This window comes from Schistocerca gregaria, chromosome 7 (genome assembly GCF_023897955.1).
Source record: "Schistocerca gregaria isolate iqSchGreg1 chromosome 7, iqSchGreg1.2, whole genome shotgun sequence".
In the NCBI taxonomy this organism is placed as follows: Eukaryota; Metazoa; Arthropoda; class Insecta; order Orthoptera; family Acrididae; genus Schistocerca; species Schistocerca gregaria.
This window is the reverse complement of record NC_064926.1, coordinates 138,259,384-138,266,007: the sequence shown is the minus strand read 5'-3', so window position 1 is coordinate 138,266,007 and position 6,624 is coordinate 138,259,384.

Sequence of the window (6,624 nt, the reverse complement as noted above, 5' to 3'; positions counted from 1 at the left end):
TGATACAATAAATCAGATGAATGATGAGGTTTTGCTGGTCAAACACTGATAATAGCTGATTTCCGCGTCCGTTGGCTTTGCCTTGTACCTCCTAGTTTGTGTAAGAATCCCTGGTCTCGTGTAGTGACCCACATTCGCTGGCGACTACTGTCGTCTTCTGGGTCGATCCCCAAACAGCCACCGCTGTGCAGGCGTAACGCGATGCGGGCTGCAGGAGATAAAAGCTCGCACTGAGTGACGGGGTATGCCAGCGCTGCCGGCAGGACTCGCGCGTCTCATTGTGCCGCCTCTGCACAAAAGCCGATTGCGCATAACGGTCCGCGCAAACACACGGGTCGGGTTTCCCCGCTGAAGCTCCACAGGTGCAAAAGAAAGCGAAGCTCTGTGCCTCCTTTGTGCCCCTACCGTGATCTCCTGCTCACCGAAATTAATGTTCGCATCAAATACCATAGACCACGGCTTCCTTAACAGCACAGCTTCCAATCTGGAACGTGCGTATGTATTTCCTGCGCTGAACCCGACCCCACTGTTGACAACGTGAATCGGTTACCCAGAGGAGTTTCTTTTTATAGTAAAGTTCTTCTTCAATTGCGCCGCTGTGCTGTTAATTTTTCTTCCATGGTTAAAGTTACGTTCCTCTCTTTTTCCCAAAACCTCTAAAGGTGTTTACTTTGGTTCGGAATTTTTCCCTGTTTTGAATATCTTCATCAGCAATGTTCAACTTTGCATAGTCTTTTTGCTTTTTGTTCTTATTGAATTATTCGACTACTCATTTAATTACTCTATTGTTCTCGATTCTTTCAAGCACAAAAGAAACTAACCACGCTTCTCCGGATCGTGTCTGAGAGTTTGGAACTTTCTTTGAGAGAGTTCTTTTTCGCCTCTTAATTTGTAGTTCAAGGTGAAAGGATATAAATGTTAAGATTCGCTGATGACGTTGCTGTTCTTAGTGAAAGTGAAGAAGAATTAGAGGACCTGTTGAATGGACGAACAGTGTAATGAGTACATAATATGACTGGAAGTAAATCTAAGAAATACGAAAGTAATGAGAAGTAGCAGAAATGAGAGCAGTGATCATAACTGGTGATCACGGAGCAGACGAAGTTATAGGATTCATCTATTGAGGGTTTAATAACACTTAGGCGGTTTTTTGTTCTACTGATTTTTATTTGTGTGAACTAGTTTTCGGCTTACTGTTATCTGAAGATGGCCTAATAAGCCGAAAACTAGTGCATACAAATAAAAATCAGTAGAACACAAAAACCGCCTAAGTGTTACTCAACCCTCAATATGGAATTGTTGTATCAAGAAGCGACGGAAGAATCCATAAATGAGAATTCACCTAACTAAGCAGCAACATAACTCATGATGGATAGAGGTATGAGGATATAAAAAAACAGACCAGCTTTGGCAAGAAGGACGCTCCTGGCAAGAGAAGTCTGCCAGAATCAAACATAGACCTTAATCTGAAGAATAATATTCTCGGAAAGCACGTTCGGACCACAGAACTGGATGTTAGTGATGCATCATCTGTGGGAAAACCGGAAAAGAAGAGAATCGACGCGTTTAAGATCTGTTTAAAAATGTTGAAAATTAGGTAAGTAATGTGGAAGTTCTCCGCAGAAACGGAGGGGAAGGGAGTATATGGAAAACATTGACAAGAAGAAGTGACCGGATGATAGGGAATCTGTTAAGAAATCAGGGAATAACGTCCGTGGTAGCAGAGACAGTTGCAGAGAGCAAAAACTATAGAGAAAGACTGAGATTAGAGTACATCCTGTTTCATAGTGTCTATCTTTCATATAAAACCGATAGACTGCATTGGCAGATTCCTGACAGAAAATGGAGGAAAGATGTTCCTATCAACATGTTTTCGGAAATGGAAGACGTTTGTGCAGTAGAGCTGCATCGAATCCACGTAACAACAGATGTTAAAAGTGGCCTTCATGGCATAGGGGTAGTAACAACTCTCATACAGGGTACATATAACCGTAATTTGGCTTACCCCATATTGATGGGCCACTATGGTTTGCCTCAAGGTAGAACCCGGCCCTCCAAATCTGGTGTATATACAGTCTGCGCTCTCCATGCACGTACATCTGTCTGAAAGGCCCCATGGTTACACAGACGCCCAAAAAGGGCTCGCGTACGAGATGTAACATCGCCGGTATCACGGAGCAACATGAGTCCTCGATGCGCCGTTTTATAACATTTGGGGATGTGGGCTCAGTAACATAAACACGATCCTTTAGATATCCCCACAAACAGAAGTCTAATGGTGTTAAATCGGGCGACCTTGCGGGCCATGAATGAGGACCATGGCGCCCCAACCACCTTCCTGCAAACCTGTTGTTTAGTTCTTCCACAACAGCAACCGCAGAATGGGCTGGATACCCATCGTGCTACATCCACATATGGACTCTCGTGTGTAGACACACATGTGTAAGTAGGCTGTTTAGTTTTTTTTTATTGGTAACGCCACATAGCGCTCTGTAAGAAAATCACTGGCTGTGCTGTGTGCAGTCTGTGGCTGGTTTGCATTGTTGTCTGCCATTGTAGTGTTGGGCAGCGGCAGCTGGATGCTAACAGCGCGTAGCGTTGTGCAGTTGGAGGTGAGCCGCCAGCAGTGGTGGACGTGGGGAGAAAGATGGCGGAGTTTTGAAATTTGTAAGAATTGGTGTCACGAACTGATATATATATTATGACTATTAAGGTAAATACATTGTTTGTTCTGTATTAAAATTTTTCATTTGCTAACTATGCCTATCAGTAGTTAGTGCCTTCAGTAGTTTGAATCGTTTATTTAGCTGGCAATAGTGGCGCTCGCTGTATTGCAGTAGCTTGAGTAACGAAGATTTTTGTGAGGTAAGTGATTTGTGAAACATATAGGTTAATGTTAGTCAGGGCCATTCTCTTGTAGGGATTATTGAAAGTCAGATTGCGTTGCGCTAAAAATATTGTGTGTCAGTTTAAGCACAGTTATGTATAATTGTTCTAAGGGGACGTTTCATATAGACCAATCTTGTATAAATGTTTCTAAGGGGACGTTTCATATGTCGACCCTTAGCCAGGATACCTCACTGGAATCTTCTGATTTTTTTCTTGTAGTTTGTGTAGTTAGTGTAGCCTTTGTTTATTGCTAGGCGTAATCATAGAGAGAATTTCCTTTGTAGTTGCAGTCTTTCATTGTTGTACAGTAAAACAGTTGTGGCATGCATGTAGATTTGCACCAAGTATTGCGCAGCTTCGCTTGCAATTAACTAGATATTATTTTCAGTGCTATGTTAATGTGTTCTCTTATTTTTGCTCTTCAAATTGAGCTTTTATGTGTTATCGTGTGAAATATTGTGACAATAATGGCGTGTGGAAAACGTAACACTAGGCTCCAAAGTAAACTGAGAAATAATAGTGACGACGAGCGTAGCTTACCAGCACCACTGTGTAATGAATTAACAGACATTCAAAGTAGTAATTTGGTAATTGTGCATAGGGAAATGGAGAGGGCGGCAAATAATGGTGTAGACAATGAAACAAGTAGTGAACAGGGAACAATTATCGATCGATCAGTCGGCAACAGCTCGCCTCAGGAATCCTAAATGACAGAACACAATATTGCAAATACTGTAGACTTAGGTTATGGGTCCTCACAGTTTTCTCAAATGAGTCAAGACACATTTTCTGCCTGTCAAAATGTAAATGTTGCCGGTGAAAATGCACTGCCAAAAAGCATAGAAAAACAGATTCCAGACACTAATACATTATTATTGCAATTAATGCAACAAATGGAACAAAATCAGAAACAAATGGGGCAAAATCTTCGAAAGTTAGACACAATGGAACAAAATCAGAGACAAACACAGCAAAAGCTTCAAAAGTTAGACACAATGGAACAAAATCTTCAAAAGTTGGACACAATGGAACAACACCAGAGACAAACACAGCAACAGTTAGACACAATGGAACAACACCAGAGACAAACACAGCTACAGTTAGATACAATGGAACAAAATCAGAGACAAACACAGCAAAAGCTTCAAAAGTTAAACACCACACTTGAACAAACACGTGAAGATTTAACTACTGAGTTACATAACATTGAATCGAAATGCCAAAAAATCTGTAATGACGTAAAAACACAAATTTGTGAGCATTTTCAACCTATTTTTTCCCGGCATGAAAATGCATTACAGAATCATGAAGCAGCCATAAAAGAACTGCAAACTACTGTTCGTGAAAATCGCGACACCTTGCAAGCTAAAATGGACTCAGCTGCATCCACCGATTCGGTTACGCAACTTGCAAAAACTCAGGAAAACTTAAAGGACACAGTAGATTCGATTTCAACACAAATGGACACTCTGAAACTTGGTTCAGAAAAGCACACTGAGGAAATGTGTTCACTACCGGAGAAAGTAGCCGAACTTTCAGATCAGTTCATTAACTTATCTACAAAGGTAGATGATGATCTGAATGATACAGAAGATTGCGACAAATTAGGAAATTCAAACAAAATCAGAATCAAATTAATACACAACACCAAAGAGAAATCCGGGAAGTGCAAGATAAGCTGACACAGGTAATACAAGAATTACGTATTTCAGAGGACACTCGCGCTCCAACACGGGAAGAGGGACTTAGAAATACGGAAAAGCCACAAAATAATAACACAGGGCATTTCGGAAATTATGAAATAAATTGGCAAGGTGCACCGAATTTTGAGATTGAACCGCCGACACGACGTAACAGTGACCGATATGCTACCCGCCGACAGGATGATTTTGACTATAAGCTGTTCATTACTACACGTAAATTCAAAACATTTAAGAATTCTGGCAGCGACATTCATCCACAAGCGTGGCTCCATCAATTCTCTCATTGTTTTCCTCCCAACTGGTCATTAGAGCACAGATTAGAATTTATGTGTGGCTACTTGGAGAATGAACCAGCTGTAAGAATGCGATCGGTCATTCACGATTGCCACAGTGAAGGAGAATTTTATCATGCCTTCCTCTCAGCATATTGGTCTCAAGCTACACAAGACCAACTAAAACATAGCATCATAATGATGAAACATTTCGAACAATCTGAATTTTCCAGTCTTGTCAAATATTTTGAAGGCATGTTACATAAGAATCAATATCTTTCAAACCCATATAGCCCTTCAGAACTCATCCGCATTTGCATAATGAAATTGCCTGAACATTTAAGGAATATTATTTTGGCAGAACGATGCAAAGATGACATTGAAGCTTTTCAGGGACTGTTACAAGAATTGGAAATTGTCACTGAAAATCGCGGAACGCGAAAACAGGGACACTACAATTACAGGTCACATCCGTCGCAATTCCGCGGTGAAAGAAACAATAACTGGACACGACAAGGCAATTCTCACAACACAAATCGTGACCAAAAGAGACACCAACCGTATGACAACCGTTGGCAGAGTAGCAATAGTTACAAAGAAAGATCACATTTCCGTAGTAATGAATATTACACAGACAATGATAGAAACAGACAATATGGAAACGAAAATAATTATTATCACGGAAATAATTATTATTACGGGAGACAGAATAATTTCAGACGCAAGGGTCCACGGCGCCGTGATAACTCAGGGAGAAATTCTCCACCACTTAACCGACAGGAAAGAAACTACAGGAACTACCGACATGACGACAGACGATATAATCATAACGACAGACCTGAATTTCATCAGAACTGGCGGGATTCAAACAGAGCTGGGCCCTCTCGTCAAGGTGAATTTGTAGAAGTTAGGCCTCATAATCGCAAAAACGGCGCGCGGCAACAAAGAGACAGACAATGACTCGCACCGCAGGCAGCCGCGTGCGCCGGCTGGCTCAGAGAAAAATAGCCTTGAACAAAATTCCAGTGTTCCTTAACGACGTAACCACATGATAATTGCTTTTCAGTTGACAGTCTGCGTACTAGGAAGAGTAAAGGATTACACCACATTTTACATGTAAATCCGTTTATTAAGAGATAATCTGCTTTTTAAGTTTGTCTTTGCCATAAAACATTTCGTTTCACATTTCTAGTACAATTTGTCAGACTTAGAATCTGTTAACATGCAACAATGTTTGAAGTTAACTATCCAGTCTAGATCGCAGGGAACATTTTTACACAGAAATTACGAATGCATTGTTATAGTGAACAGACGACACAGTGTTGTTATTTGTACATTCTTGCTTGCTAGTTGCACGATTACGTAACGACTATAAGGCTTACATACTTAGAACATATACTGTTAATGAGGTTTTAATGCAACATTTTGGTTCAGTTGAAAAGTCATTCTTTATTTGAAGTACTTTCTGTGAGATTAAAGATGACTTAGCGTTTGGTTTCTTTGATAGCTACACGATTATATCACGACGCTACTAATGTGTGACACAATTTACATTGTGCTTTTGCGGTGTATCTGTTTTATATCTGCACAGTTTTTCTGAATTCTTCTGGAAAGGAAAACATGTTTTAGTAGTAACTTTGTGGTATAGCTACAATGAGACAGCCTTTTCTGTAGCACAACAATACGTTATAGTACAGTACTTACTTCATCACAGCAATAAGCGTAATAACTACGATATCTATACGCAAAGCATTTCACTT